The sequence below is a fragment of the Theropithecus gelada genome, chromosome 15 (assembly GCF_003255815.1).
Source record: "Theropithecus gelada isolate Dixy chromosome 15, Tgel_1.0, whole genome shotgun sequence".
Taxonomy (NCBI): Eukaryota; Metazoa; Chordata; class Mammalia; order Primates; family Cercopithecidae; genus Theropithecus; species Theropithecus gelada.
This window is the reverse complement of record NC_037683.1, coordinates 85,410,339-85,426,913: the sequence shown is the minus strand read 5'-3', so window position 1 is coordinate 85,426,913 and position 16,575 is coordinate 85,410,339. Positions and strand designations below refer to the sequence as shown.

The window sequence follows — 16,575 nt, the reverse complement described above, 5'->3', positions numbered from 1 at the left end:
GGCTAGTTTTTTGTATTTTTTAGTAGAGACGGGGTTTCACCGTGTTAGCCAGGATGGTCTCGATCTCTTGACCTCGTGATCCGCCCGTCTCGGCCTCCCAAAGTGCTGGGATTACAGGCTTGAGCCACCGCGCCCGGCCTCATTTTTCAATTTTATCCTTTTGAATTCTCATGTTAGAAAAGTTTTAGAAAATCTCCCCCTACTAACTTGGTTTCTTCAAACTTAAAAAATATGTATTCATATGTGAATATCTGTGGTAGAGAAAGGGCTTTATAAGTTAAAGTTTTTTTATTATAATTTTCTTTTCAAAATGTGTTGGAAAAGAAGGAAGATAGGAAAAATTTAAATGTGTCATGTATTTTCTCTAATAGTTTTATATTTTGTAACATACTCATTTGATTCAGGACACAGACTATATATTTTCACTGAGTACTCTGAGAATTCTCTCCTTTGCTTTGACTGTGGAAGCTTGGTCTTTGCCTATTGTTGGAATAATGAACAGAAGACATTTAAAATTTTCTTTGCTTCTTTTGTTTTCTTTTTAAATTTCTCAGGGGAAGAAAGAAATGCATCACAAGTATGCAGATTCTTTGGGAGGCTATTAGATATTAAGTTAAAAACACAATGTTTAGATCAGATCATCTGAAAGAAACAATTTTTGAATAGCGCTTGATATTCTTGAAAGTTCTAAACAAGAAGATAAAATATTTGAAAAAACATTTATTCAACGAGAAAATATTTCAGGAATATTGTGAAAAACCATAAATTAAGCTGTGAATATATTTCATTTTATTTAATTTTTCTCTTTCTTCAAGGAATCTTCACCATCAGGAAGTGTGAACATATTATTTAACTTTGTCATGAGAAATACATTCTGTTACTTACGAATTGTGTATAGGTGCATTCTTTCCTTCTGGACATAGATGAAGAGTCCCAGTTCCGCATGCTACTATATTCCCTCCTTACTCTGGGCCCCTAACTGTTGCCAGAAAGAAGGGAATCTGTACCTACACACCAAACTCTTCATCCTCTCAACCTTTGTACTTACTAATAGTTATCATGGACAAAGCTAGCTAAGAAACACAGAATCAAAGTTTACATGCATCATTTGTCTACTCTGTTGTCCAGAACATCTTACTAAGCATTACTTATATTTCCTTAAGTGATTGACTTTGAACTATGACTTCAATATGAATGTGATATTATACTTCCTAATTGGAATATCCTTAGAACACAGAACATTTCATTACCTGCAATTTTATTACATATAACACATTCTGCTTGTTAACTAGGAAGCATTCTTTGGTTCCTTGTTTGTTTCTGTATCCAATTTCTGACCAGTTCATCTTGATTTACAAAGCTGTGCACAGTTTGGAAACTGGTTTCTTTAGGGTGGATCAACAGTAGAACAAAACAAGTCTTTGTGGGAACTTGTCCTGTGAGTGATGTGTGAAGCAGTATAAAGAGATATGCTGTGCAGGGTTCACATGACTAACAGGCACTACTATCAAATTAAACTTGATTTTTATGTGTTAAGAAATTAATGAGAGTAAGAATGAGAAACAATAGTATTTTTCACTTAAAAATAGGCACAGAAGAAAGAAAAGTGTATACCTGTTTTACCATACTTTGCCAAAATAGAAGTGAATTCCAGAGATGTGAGCAAAGAAAGTTAATCCTAGTTTTAGGAATCCTTCTGCCTGGGGGAAAGGAAATGACAATCTTACCTTATTCACCTTTATATTTACAATTAACCCTATTTTGGCAATTACTTTTAGTATATTCCTCATGGTAGAAGATCATAGGTAATTAAGGTTAAAATTGAAGTCTGCCCAAATATAAAATCAAAAGTTTTATAAATACAAAAGCTTATAAAGGTCATTTAGTTCGTTCAACAAGCTACTTTCCAGATTTTTGAAGAAAAAAAAAATCTTCAGTGGAAGAGTCCACTGAACTTAGGAAACAGTGAAAGAAGAAACCCTTATTTATCAAATGAATACTTTTCAAAGTTAGAATAAACTTAAGGAACATCAAAAAGCATGCCTACTTAATACATACATAATGTCTTAAAAACGTGTTAGCCATCATTCCTTTTTTTTTTTTTTTTTTTTTTTGAGACGGAGTCTCGCGCTGTGTCACCCAGGCTGGAGTGCAGTGGCGCGATCTCGGCTCACTGCAAGCTCCGCCTCCCAGGTTCAGGCCATTCTCCTGCCTCAGCCTCCGAGTAGCTGGGACTACAGGCGCCCGCCACCACGCCCGGCTAGTTTTTTGTATTTTTAGTAGAGACGGGGTTTCACCATGTTAGCCAGGATGGTCTCGATCTCCTGACCTCGTGATCCGCCCGCCTCGGCCTCCCAAAGTGCTGGGATTACAGGCTTGAGCCACCGCGCCCGGCCTCTAGCCATCATTCCTACATCTTTTTTTTTTTTTTTTGAGACACAGTCTTGCTCTGTTGCCCAGACTGGTGTACAGTGGGGCGATCTCAGCTCACTGCAACCTCCGCCTCCTGGGTTCAAGCAATCCTCTTGTCTCGGCCTCCTGAGCAGCTGGGATTACAGGCGTGCACCAGCATGCCAGCTAATTTTTGTATTTTTAGTAGAGATGGGGTTTTGCCATTTAGCCAGGCTGGTCTCAAACTTCTGGCCTCAACTGATTGCTTTCCTTGGCCTCCCAACGTGCTGGGATTATAGGCCTGAGCCACTGCACCTGGCCCATACAACATATATTTTATTTTATTTTTTTTATTTATTTATTTATTTTTTTTGGAGACAGAGTCTTGCTCTGTCTCCCAGGCTGGAGTTGCAGTGGCCGGACCTCAGCTCACTGCAAGCTCCGCCTCCCGGGTTCACGCCATTCTCCTGCCTCAGCCTCCCGAGTAGCTGGGATTACAGGCGTCGCCACCTTGCCCGGCTAGTTTTTTGTATTTTTTAGTAGAGACGGGGTTTCACCATGTTCACCAGGATGGTCTCGATCTCCTGACCTCGTGATCCACCCGTCTCGGCCTCCCAAAGTGCTAGGATTACAGGCTTGAGCCACCGCGCCCGGCCGTACAACATATATTTTAGAGTAAGCATTGTTACTGCTGCTTTAAGCATTCTATTTGTTGTCAAACAATACATCTTTAACACAGTAATGCCATACAGAAATTGGGTGAGAAAGGGCCGGGTGCGTTGGCTCACAAGTGTAATCCCAGCACTTTGGGAAGCCAAGGCAGGCAGATCACCTGAGGTCGGGAGTTCAAGAGCAGCCTGACCAACACGGAGAAACCCTGTCTCTACTAAAAATACAAAATTAGCTGGGGTGGTGGCGCATGGCTGTAATTCCATCTACTTGGGAGGCTGAGGCAGGAGAATCTTTTGAACCTGGGATTTGGATGTTGCAGTGAACTGAGATCGTGCCATTGCACTTCAGCCTGGGCAATAAGAGCGAAACTCTCTCTCAAAAAAAAAGAAGAAAAAAAAAAAGAAGCTGGGTGAGAAAGGACTTCAACTCCTAAGAAGGTAGCAGGAGCAAATTGTAAATATTTTATCTGTACCAATATGCTGATGCTGAAAAATATTTTATAAAATACAAAGTATCATTTAACAGAAGGAAGGTACTATGGTAGGTGAAAAGAAATTTGAATACCATTCAAAAGCAACTAAAATAATTTTTTCTTAGGATTTTTTTTGTACATAATTCTTTCAGAATTTCCAAAGGTAAAACAAAGGCTTATTTATTCCTTTTAATTGAAAACAAAAAAACAAAAACATAATTTAAAAAATGAAATTCTCAAAGAAAAATTCCAATGCCAAATCCAATGCTAAAAATCTATTTCCATAAACTGGCTTTGTTCTTTTCCCTGCAGTATTCTTCCCCTAAAATAAGGTATTTTATGCTACTACTGCTACACTGTTACTCCAGAAATAGAAACTTTTTTTTTTTTTTTTTTTTGAGACTGAGTCTGGCTCTGTCGCCCAGGCTGGAGTGCAGTGGCCGGATCTCAGCTCACTGCAAGCTCCGCCTCCCGGGTTTACGCCATTCTCCTGCCTCAGCCTCCGGAGTAGCTGGGACCACAGGCGCCCGCCACCTCGCCCGGCTAGTTTTTTTTTTGTATTTTTTAGTAGAGACGGGGTTTCACCGTGTTAGCCAGGATGGTCTCGATCTCCTGACCTTGTGATCCGCCCGTCTCAGCCTCCCAAAGTGCTGGGATTACAGGCTTGAGCCACCGCGCCCGGCTCAGAAATAGAAACTTTTATATCTTATTTAATCATATTTAAAAGTATGTGCTTTGAAATTTGCTAGAAACAGTTCCTTATTCTAAATTTGGCTAGAGGATAAAAGATCCCTGGATTTGGGGGCAAGAACTCACGTGACTAATAACAATAACGTAAAAATCTGACTTTTAGGCTGTGAGTTTCTTTCTTTCTTTTTTTTGAGTTGGAGTCTCACTCTGTTGCCCAGGTTGGAGTGCAGTGGCATGATCTTGGCTCACTGCAACCTCCGTCTCCCGGGTTCAAGTGATTCTCCTACCTGAGCCTCCTAGTAGCTAGGATAACAGGCACACGTCACCACGCCCAGCTAATTTTTGTATTTTTAGTAGAGACAGGGTTTCCCCATGTTGGCCAGGCTGGTCTCGAACTTCTGACCTCAAGTGATCTGCCCACCTTCCCACCTTGGCCTCCCAAAGTGCTTGGATTACAGGTGTGAGCCACAGCACCTGGCTTTAGGCCGTGAGTTTCAAATCATAAACTACATTATTTAAATTCCTTTAAATATGGCTAGAACATTGTTGGATATAAAGTATCTTATAAAACACAACCAAAAAATAGATGAGGGAATCAGAATGAGAGAAAAGTAAGGGTAGAAGGGAGATTACAAAGCAGTCAGGAGTGCAGCTGGAAGTGCACTCGTTAGAGATGGGCCACAAATGAAGTCTGAGCTTTCTAGCACCCAGTAAAACATAACTCACTGTCTGTAACATGCCAAAAATCCAGTTTCTCAGAAGCAGCACAACTATTCTTGTTACTGAAATGCAAAGTTTCATCTTTCCTACACCATGTGATACGGTAAGCGACGCTCTCAAAAACGTCCTTACAACACAAAGCATTTCACAGAACTGTTTTCTATCCTGGTTCTCAACGTAGGCCAGTGTTATAATGCCAAAACAGAGTGCAATAAAGTTATTCTTAGGTGGACAATGTAGGTACAGATCCCTGACAGTCATAGGATCTACAGGAATGCACTGTATATCATAAGGCCATCTTCAATAAACACTATTTCTCTCAACTTAGCTCTAAAAGCAATCCCTTCTATTATGAGAAATAACAAACTTACAGAAAACAGTGAAAACAATAATACCAATGCATACCATATGCACACTCCAGAGACAATTATTAACATACTACCTTTTTGCTTTTTGTGTGTATGGGTACAGGTAAAATAACTTATGGACATCAAGACACTTCACTCTTAATACTCATCATATCCTAGCAATAAAGACTTTCATGCACTTAACCACAATACTGTTACCACACCTAAGAAAAATGAAAAATAACTCCTTAATGTCACTGAATGTAGTCAGTCTATACTGAAATTTCAACTGCTCCAAAACAGCTTTCAGAGCTGTTTTTTCCTCGCCAAATCAGGATCAGTCAGTATTCAAGTACTGTTTATCTGTTATCTCTCTTTTCAGCTATTTATGTTTTATCCCCTATTACATGAATATTTTTGAAAGTAACAAGCAAGTCATTTTAGAGAATATCCTACACTCTGAATTTGTCCATTTTCTCATGCTGTAATTTAACTCATTGTTTTATTTCCTATAAAGTAGAAGTTAGGTTTACAGACATAATTACATCCAGTTTAAATATTTTTTGGATCAGAATAATTCATAGGTGATGCTGCTACTGTTGTGTACTTCGTATTACTCCAAGTCAGGAGGCACATACTGTACAGTTCTCGCCTTGTCAGCAATGCTGAATTTGATAACTTGCTTAAGGTGGTGACCCAGATCTCTTCAAATTATAACAACTACAATAATCTATGGAAGCCATGTTAATGTACTGTACCACAGTAACACTTTCCCTCATGGTTTTAGCATCCACTCATGATCTTTGCCAGAATCATCCATTTTACTAAGCGATGAAGAATGCTAACTCGAATTCTATTCTTTCTATATTAATTTTTTAAAAAAGATTGTCATCTTAAATCAGTTTTGAGAAGTACATACATACCAAAAAATTCACCCATTTTAAGTATACAGTTCTAATGAATCTGACAACCAAACTTCCAATACTTCCATCACTCCAAAAAGTTATCTAATTCCCCTTGGTTGTCAATCCCTTCTCCTACCTCCCAGGTAATAATGATTTCAAATCTGCTCCTACAGTTTTGCCTTTTCCAGCATGTCATGTAAATGAAATGGTTAAGTATATAGCCATTTGAGGAGCTCATTCCTTTTTATTGGTGAATAGTATTCCATTGTATAAATTACCATAATGTTTATTCAATTCACCAATTAAAGGACAGTTGGAGTTGTTTCTAGTTTGGAGTGCTAATAAATATTTGCATACAAGTTTTGTGTGGACATATTTTTTATCTTGGGTTAATTACTTGGAATGATATAGTTGGGTTGTATAATGGAATGCTTAATTTTATGAGAAACTATTAGTTTTTCAATGTTGCTGTGCCATTTTGCATTTACACCAGTCATATATGAAAATAGTTTTTCTATATTATTTCCTGGACTTGAAATTTTATTTTTTACTTTAGTCATTCGAATAGGTATGTAGTGTTATCTCATTATGATTTCAATTTCCATTTCTCTAATGAATAATAATGTTGAACATCTTTTGATGTATTTACTTGCCATCGTGGGTTGTTTGCTTGTTTCTTTAAGAGACAAAATCTCACTCTGTTGCCCAGGCTTGCGTGCAGTGGCATGATCATAGCTCACTGCAACCTCAAATTCCCGGGCTCAAGTGATCCTCCCGTCTAAGCCTCCCATATAGTCAGGATTACAGGCATAAACCACTGTGCCTGGTCCCACCTTGTATTTTCTTTGGTTAAGTGTCTATTCAAATCTTTTGCCTTTTTTTCTAAAATTGGATCACTCATTTTCTTATTTTTGAGATGTGAGAGTTCGATATATTAATATATTCTGGATTAACAGCACTTTATCAGATGTATGCTTTGCAAATATATTCTCCCAATCCATGCTTTCATTTCCATTATCTTAATAGTTTTTCCTAAGAGCAGATCTTTTTAATTTCAAAAAAGAACAATTTATCAATTTTTTTTCATGAATCATACCTTTTGACTCTTGAATAAAAAAATCTTAATCTGTTTTCTTCTGCAAGTTCAATAATTTTATGTTTTACATTCAGTCTATAATCTATTTTGAGTTAATTTTTGGTTGTGCATAGTGCAGAATCCAAGTAGAGGTTCTTTTAAAATTACATACAGATGTACAATTGTTCCAGCACCATTGAAATGCCTTTGTACCTTTCTCAAAAATTAAGTATGTGTAGGTCTCCTTCTGGATTCAGATCCTGTCACATTAATCTATGTGTCTAGTCTTTCACCAATGTGTTGATTCCTGTAGCTTTATGGTAAGTCTTGAAATCAGTACTTCAATTCTTCCAACTTTTTTTGTTTCCAAAATTGTTGGCTATTCTAATTCCTCTGCTTTCCTATATAAATTTTAGAATCTGTTTGTTGATTTTAACAACAACAAAAAACTCGGCTATGATTTTGATTAGGATTACACTGAAACTGTAAATCAACCTTGGGAAGAACTGACATCTTAACACTCAATTTTTCAGTCCATGAACATTCCATTCCTTATTAGATAAATCCCACTCATTTGTAATATATTGTTCTTTTTATATATTGACGAGTTCCATATGCTAATATTTGGTTAATGATTTTGGAATATATATGCATGAGGAATCATACTCTATAGTAATTTGGAGTTTTTTTCCCAATGTCTTTGGTTTTGGTTTTGTCTGTTTTGGTTCTCAGGTGCTGGAGAATTTATATATCTTAGAAGAACACAAGAGAAGAAAGTCATACAATAATAAGAAAATCACACATAAGAAAATCATACAATAATATAGTATTGTATATATATTATTTTTTACTAGACTTTATTACTTTTATAGATGAAAAATACCTCTACAGATCAATTTTATAGAGTTAAAACAATATGAATCTTTACATATAAATATTCAAAATATAGAAATTTTATAAAAATACAGATAAAGAATAAAGACAAGTCCTATCACTCAGAGATTCTATACTTTGCAGCACTTCAAGTACACATTTACATAAGTTCACATTTTGTCCACATGTGCTGTTTTATAACTTATTATTCATTTTTCCATAATATATATACTTTCAAAGTATGTCTTTATTGGCTGTACTATAGTCTCTCAGAGTAATACTATAATTTACTTAACCTATTATCTATTATTTGACAGTTTAAATGTTTCCAATTTCTGAATATATGTATTTTAAATATATTGGGCTATAAATATCAGAAAACTTCTAATAAACATGTAAATTCTCATCCCATTATATTTATACATAACAAGTTCTGGTCCCATATCAACAACATTGTAAGAAAATAACAGGAATTTTATTAGATGCAAAATCTCATAGTAAAAAATAAATGTCCCTTTCTTTGGTCAAGTGCGTACTACTCCTTTATTAAGTTTCTCTAAAAAGAGTTTACATGTACGGATAAGAGAAAAAAATAGTTCATGTTCTTGTTTTAATTGCCAATGTACCAATACAGAAATCATTACAAAATGATTTTATTTTGTAAACATTGTTGCTATTATAATAAAGTATACAACAAGTCTCAAATTTGTGTATTACTCAACTCAACTGACTTGTGTTTTTAAAAAATGACCAAACTTAGAATGAGTACACATAATTATTTGGATAGTGAGGCAAATGTTTCCTACTACTGTCTGTAAAAACTTGCTTTGCTTTTTTATCCTGGCAGTTAAGATTTTTTCAAAGAATAGAAGACATTCATGGTTTCCTTTTTGAAAAAGGAATTAAAATTCTTGCTATAATCAACTTACTACACTTCCAATAGACAGAACACCCCTACTATATGAACACTTTCAAACCTATAAGCCCTTTTAAAATGTGATATGAAGTAATAATTTGAATGTGCACTATCCTCAAAAATACCTTATTTGGACAAGTTACTGAGCATTACTATTTTTATGTATTTTATTATTTCACAAAATGAGCTAGTCATACAAATAGCCCAGAAATACTTTTGAAATGAGTTCTGGTAGTAAAATTGGTTTTATTGTCACTTAAGGAAAAATATAAAATCAAAGTTATTACTAGCTTACTTCTTTTTCTTCTTTTTAGGAAATTACATTTGTTCCACATAACTAAAGTAATCAACATTTATAAGAATTCTTCACAAAAACTTAAGTCCAAGTTGAGCAAATTTATTACCCTAAAAATCCTGATATGCATACATATGTCAATATTTCAGTAACTAATATTTGATTTTTTATCTATAAAAATGTAATTAAAAGATATCTAAAATATAGGTGATATAGATCTGCACTGTGAGCTAAAATAATATTCTCTGAAGTTTAGTCCATCTTGCTCCCATTCACTCTAAAATCATCACAAGTTTTTAAAACACCAATAACAAACTGAGAAGTGAAAGTATATACTAGAAATACTCAAAATGATCCTCTTGTTCAATATACTCACAATTATCTTTTTCTAGTCAAGAAATAATATTTATTTCCCTTGTCCCATTTTCCTTGTTACTGCTAGAATCTTTAACAAATGACATCTACAAAAATGAACAATCACATTTTTATCCAAAGACTGAATATAAAATGAGTTCTGATCATCCCAAACAGAGAACTATTCTTTCAATAAGTGGGTAAAGCTATTGTCAGTTGCAATTATGCAGACAGGGTCTGTGTACAAACTAACCACTGCTTTATTTCAGCAACCAAGCAAACTACCTAGATTTTCACTGACAAACCTAATGCATACACAAAGTGGAGCCACACCTACCTACAGGCAGAAACATGCTGTGGCAGTACCTTTTTCTGGCAGTTGAGAAAACCTATTTAAGCAACTTTATTTTCCCAAGTATATTTTTCTTACTTACTTTTAAGGAAATTAAAATAGGTTGGCATTGTATTTTAACAAATAAATATTTGTGAAGCATTCTAACAAACACTGCACTGATAAATCTATCACAACTTTGAAAGTTTCAACAGGTCGGGTAAGGTGGCTCAGGGCTATAATCCCAACACTTTGGGAAGCTGAGATGGAAGGATCACTTGAGTCCAGGAGTTTGCGACCAGCCTGGGCAACACAGGGAGATCCTATTTCTACAAAAAAATGAAAATTAGCCAGGCAAGGTGGTGCACACCTGTGGTCCCAGCTACTCGGAAGCTGAGGTGGGAGGATTGCTTGAGCCAGGGAGGTCAAGGCTGCAGTAAACTGTGATCATACCACTGGTGACAGAGTAAGACCCTGTCTCAAAAAAAGAAAAAAAAAAGCTTGAACAAAGACTCCAGTATGAAGATTTTTAATTTTCTCCATTCCATTCCAATTCAGGAAGGTGTGTTATGAACATTAGAAAATATTTTTAAGAAAGGACCTACAGTGCAAAGTTTTAAAATTATCTTTGACCTATCTTCATTATTAACTATGAGATGCTCGTAGTAAATAATAACCCAAGAAAAACTCATGTAAATGGAAACAAATAGCTATATTGTTGCAGCAGTAATATGGGAAGCACACCTTTCCTTCCTCAAAATTTTGAATGCCAATGGTTTTATCCAGAAATAATATGTCTTTCCTGAAAAAAAGACTCTCTCTACAAGTAGAGTAGTACTTTCAATCCCATTTGCTCCTTCTCAAGATCTTGCCAATACAACTCCTTCTTTTAGTCATCAACTTTCTCTCTCAACCCTGTTCAGTCCCTTCTTTTCACACTATTTTCTCCAGGTCAACTGAATGCGTAACTACAGCCTCAGCAATGAGCTCAACGAAGACTACATCCAAAACTATGTCCCTAGTGCTAACTCATGTCTCTCTGGAAGTTCTGATGTCTCAGATTGCAGGCAAGATACCCATTTTTCTCCTCACAGAGATCCTTGAGACACCTCAAATTCAAAGACTAAACGGCAATCACTCAATTAGCAATACAATCTGTTCCTCTTGTGTACCAAACCTCATCTTTAAAAATCTTTAGATTAAAAAAAAAATCTTAGGTCACTTTTTTTACTTCTTCCTCTCCTTTCACCTTTGTATCTCTTTACTTCCTTATATAATCTGTATTACTGAAGTGGCCTCTCACACAGAAGATGGGTTACAGAGTAAAGATGGAGCAAGTGAGACCAAACAGCCAAGAGTTATTTTGCTTCCATGTTTTTCCACTGGTAAATACACATAGCATAAAATTTACCAACTGAACGATTTTTATGTGTATAGTTCAGTGGTATTAAAAACATTCATATTGTACAACCATCACCATCCATGTCTAGAACTCTTTTCATCTTCCAAATCTGAAAGACATAACTCTCATTTTCCCTTCTTCCTAGCCCCTGGCAATGATCATGTCATTTTCTGTCTCTATAATTTTATCACTTTAAGTATCTCATGTAAGTGGAATTATAGAGTATTTGTCTTTTTTGGGGGGAGGGAGCAGGGTCTCGCTGTGTTGTCCTGGCTGATCTCAAACTGCTGGCCTCAAGTGATCTTCTTGTCTCAGCATCCCAAAGTATAGGATTATAGGTGTGAGCCACTGTGCCTGGCTAACATTTGTCTTTTTGTGACTGGCTTATTTCACTTAGTATAATGTCCTTGATGCTGTAGAATATGTCAGAATTTCCTTTCTTTTTAAGGCTAATATTACATTGTATGTATATAACATATTTTGCTTATCTACTCTTCCCTAGATGGATACTTCAGTTGTTTCTAGGTTTTAGTTATTGTAAATAATGCTGCTATGAACATGGATGTACAAATATCTCTAAAACCCTGCTTTCAATTCTTTTGGGCATATAGCGAGAAGCGAAATTGTAGGATCATATAATGATTTTGTTTTTAAGTTTTTGAGAAGCCACCGTGCTGTTATCCAGAGCAGCTGTACCATTTCATATTCCCATGAAGATTAACGAACAAAGGTTCAAATTTTGCCACAGCCTCACAACATGTTAATTTGTTTGTTTGTTTTTAAATAATAGTCATCCTAATGAGTATGCAGAGGTATCTTGTAGTTTTCGTCTGTAGTTCCCCAGTGATTAGTGACAAGCATGCTTTTGTGTGCTTATTGACCATTCGTATATCTTTGGAGAAATGTCTACTTAGGTCCTCTGCCCATTTTTGAATTGGGTTGTTTCTTTTGTTGTTGAGTAATAGTTATAGCATTATATATTCTGGCTTTTTTTTTTTTTTTTTCCTGAGACAGGGTCTTGCTCTGTTGCCCAGGCTGGAGTGCAATGGCACCATCTTGGCTCACTGCGTACTCTGCCTCCCAGGCTCAAGCAATCCTCCTACCTCAGTCTCCTGGGTAGCTGGGACTACAGGCACATGGCACCACACTTGGCTAACTTTTGTATTTTTTAGTAGAGACAGGGTTTTGCTGCATTGCCCAGGTTGGTCTCAAACTCCTTGGCTCAAGTGATCCACCTGCCTCGGCCTCCCAAAGTGCTGGGATTACAGATGTGAGCCACCGTCCTCGACCATATATTCTGGCTATTAATCCCTTATCAGATATATGGTTTGCACACATTTTCTCCCATTCTATGAGTTGCCTTTCTACTTGGTTGGTGTCTTTTGATGGAAAAACATGTTTAAATTTTCAGCAAAGCCAAATACTGACAGCAGAAAGTGAGGCATTTATTGCAAGGTGCCAATCAAAGAGAACTGGGCAGCTCGTGCCTGAATTCCCAGATGGCTTATAGGTAAGGGTTTTTTTGTTTGTTTGTTTTGAGACAGTGTTTGTTTTGTTTATTTGTTTTGAGACAGTGTCATGCTCCGTTGCCCAGGCTGGAGTGCAGTTCAAGTGATTCTCATGCCTCAGCCTCCCAAGCAGCTGGGATTACAGGTGCCTGCCACAACACCCGTCTAATTTTTGTATTTTTAGTAGAGACAAGCTTTCATCACGTTGGCCAGGCTGTTCTCAAACTCCTGACCTCAGGTGATCTGCCCACCTTTGCCCCTCAAAGTGCTGGGATTACAGGCATGAGCCACCGTGCCTAGTCCAGGTAATGGTTTTTAAAGGTGGGTGACAAGCAAAGTCATAAATCAATACATGGAGACTATACATTGGCTTGACCTAAAAAGGAGGGACATCTTGAAGTGGGAGCACACAGGTCATAGGTGGATTCAAATATTTTCTGGTTGGTGATTGGTTAAGGAGGTGAAACTTTGTCTAAAAATTTGGGATCAGAAAAAAAAAAGTCAGCTCTGGCTTATGGGCATGACCTTCTTCTGAAGGTTCCTCAGAAAGAAAATTAGAACAACCAATAGCAGTTAGAGTTTAGTTCTCAGTTCCCCCTTATCTGAGGTCTATGCGCCAGCACATCCATCTAGTGTGAGTCCAAGTTTCTGAAAAGCAACTCAAAGACGTATGTTATGATGTTATTGTTAGTTTCTACAGGGGACAAAATATCTCCTGAATATAACTTCCTTGGCTATGTGTTAAGTTACTATTACACGTAACATGGCCCCAACGTAACATGGCCCCAAAGCCCAAGGACAGTCTAGCGATTCAGATATGCCAAAGAGAAGCTGTGGAGTGGTTCCTTTAAGTGAAAAGGTGAAAGTTCTCAACTTAGAAAAAACAAATTTTGTATGAGGTTGCTAAGATCCATGGTAAGAATAAATCTATCTGTAAAATTGTGAAGCAGGAAAAAGCTGGAACATTTCCTCCTGCAGATAACGGGGGGTTATTGTAAATGATGAGTCACTTCTCTCTCGCTGCCTTCAAAATTCTTTGTCTTTGGTTTTTAACAGTTTGATTATAATTTATCTCAATGTGGGTCTCTAAATTCACCTAACTTGGAGTTCTTTGAGCTTCTTGGATGTTTATATTCACGTTTTTCATCAAGTTTGGGAAGTTTTCAGGCATTATTTCTTCAAATATTCTGCCACTTTCTCTCTTCTTCTCCTGGAATCCCCACGATATGTAAGTTGCTCCACTTAACGGTATCCCACAGATTCTTTAGACTCTGTTCACTTTTTTCCAATCTTCTCTTTTATGTTTCTCATACTTGACAATTTCCATTGTCCTATCTTCAAGTATACGAATACTTTCTTCTGCCTGCTGAAAAGTGCCTTTGAATCCCTCTAGTAAATGTTTCACTTTAGTTACTCTACTTTCAGCTCCGGAATTTCTTTTTGGTTTCTTTTTAGGATTTTTCTTTATTGATATTTATATTTTATTCATATATCATTTTCTTGACTCCACATCTTTCTTTAGTTCTTTAAGTATCTTTTGGACAGCTGTTTCAAAGTCTTTAATAGATCCACCATCAGTTCTTTTTCAGGGGCGGTTTCTGTTGATTTACTTTTTTCCTTTGAATGAGCCATATTTTCCGTTTCTTTTATGCCTTATGATTTTTTTTCTTGAAAACCGAATATTTGAATCAAATAACATAGTAACTCTGGACGTTAGATTCTCTCCTTTCCCCAGGGTTTGCTTTTTTTGTTTGTTTTGTTTTTTATTATTGTAGACTGTCTCATAAAGATGGAATGATCTAGATTCAATAAATGGTTACACACAAAATGCCTAGTACAGAGCTGAGGCAAAGTCATGACTCTGTAGAAGAGCAACTATTAAGCCAGTTCTCAATCTGTAGTGTCTATAAGGCCCTACTGAAGAGTATATCAAAAATCAGATTTCTAGGCCCTACATTCTGAGACTGTGGTTTTGTAACTCAGGAGTTTCTGTTGTGTAGACAGTACTTTGACAACCTACGGTTAAGGGATGGGGAGTGCACTAGAGCAAGTAAGGTATGATTAATGCCAAGAAAGAGTTCAGACAGAATGAGCTTCTGTGAAAATAATCTCTTCCTCCCCCGACCACTTCTCAAGGTAAGGTAGACCTACGTGTACAATCTGAGTGTGTGTGCTCCTTGGAAAGCTACTCACGTAGACTGGAGTATCAGATCTGAGCAAGAAATACAGGAGAAGGCAATTACTAGAATAGTTTCATGTATGATTTGAGGAGCACATCTATCAGAATCACAGATGAGGCTTGTTAAGAATGATCATTCCTGGACTCAACCCTAAGATATATTAAGAATGTCTGGCACCTGGGATTCTGCATTTTAAACAAGCTTTCCAGATGATCCTTAAGCACACCAAAGTCTAAGAACCACTGCCCTAGGCAGCTAAAGCAAACTGACATTTCTAGAGGTATGTGTTCCCTACCTCACCTCTGCTACTGGGAATACTATTAAGGACATGATGTACTTTTCCTGAGAAAGTTATGATTCTTACAGTTTAAACAACACTGGTTAGTGTAGCTGAGAAAAAATAAATCACTGACAAGTGTATAGTACCTTCTGCTTAAAAATCAATTTTTACAATTAATTAAATCATTTCCTTACAACTATCTTGAGGGATCAATAGTACTATTCCTATCTTATATAGGAAGAAACAAATCCAGGCAGGTTTAATAATCTGTCCAAGATCCCACATCTACCAAATATTACAACCAGGGCTCAAGACCATGCCTCTGACTCTAAATTTAATCATCTGCCCCACTATTCCATACTGCCTCTCTTTTGGAAACTAAATCTTAGACTGATTTTTAGTTTCACCATTCAAAGCATTGATTCTTTGGGGTGATTAATTTTGAGCTCCAAACAAGTGACTTAAAGAAAGCTTTGAAACATACAGTGTTTACAGACTAAACATTCTGAAGATTGTTTCAGATATCTGATACATTAGTCTAGCATATGCAGAAACAGTCTCCAGAACAATCTCTGAACTGACAGGAAAAGATATGGTAGAAGCATAAGTCAGGAATCCAGAAGAGCTATCATTTAAGAAGCTTTTCCAAAATCATGTATCAAAAGGCATCACCCCCAGATGTAATTTTTCCCAGATTCTCACTCTGTATGACTAAAGTCCCTTAATTCAGACAGGGGTTGACATGGGTACCGCACTGTATAGAAATCATCTGTTTTCTGGATTGACTTCCTCCATGGTCAGAAAAATAAAGTTTATATCAATGGTTTCTGGCCTTTATTCCTATTCCTGAAATTTAAGCCAAATCTAAACACCATGAAGGCTGGGAGACTATTCCTTCTTTCTCACTCTTTCCATTGTCTTACCTCTGCCTTAGTTATAAGTTCAAAGGTCAGACCAAATTTGCCAGTGAATCTAAAATTAGGAACATGCTAAGAAATGTAGGTAATTTCTAGATCAGTGATTCTCAACCTTTGTTTGTGTCTTCTTTTTTTTTTTTTTTTTTTTTTAAGACAGAGTCTTGCTCTGTCACCCAGATAGAGTGCAGTGGTGGGATCATGGCTTACTGTAGCCTCAACCTCCCAGGCTCAAGTGATCCTCTCACCT

General features: G+C 36.6%; 1 protein-coding gene across 1 annotated transcript in view; it reads right to left on the bottom strand.

Annotated features, from left to right (window-relative positions):
- The window catches only part of C15H9orf85 (chromosome 15 C9orf85 homolog), a 59,401-nt gene that overhangs the window by 23,992 nt on the left and 18,834 nt on the right, over positions 1 to 16,575 (bottom strand). The gene's annotated exons all lie outside the window — the stretch shown is intronic.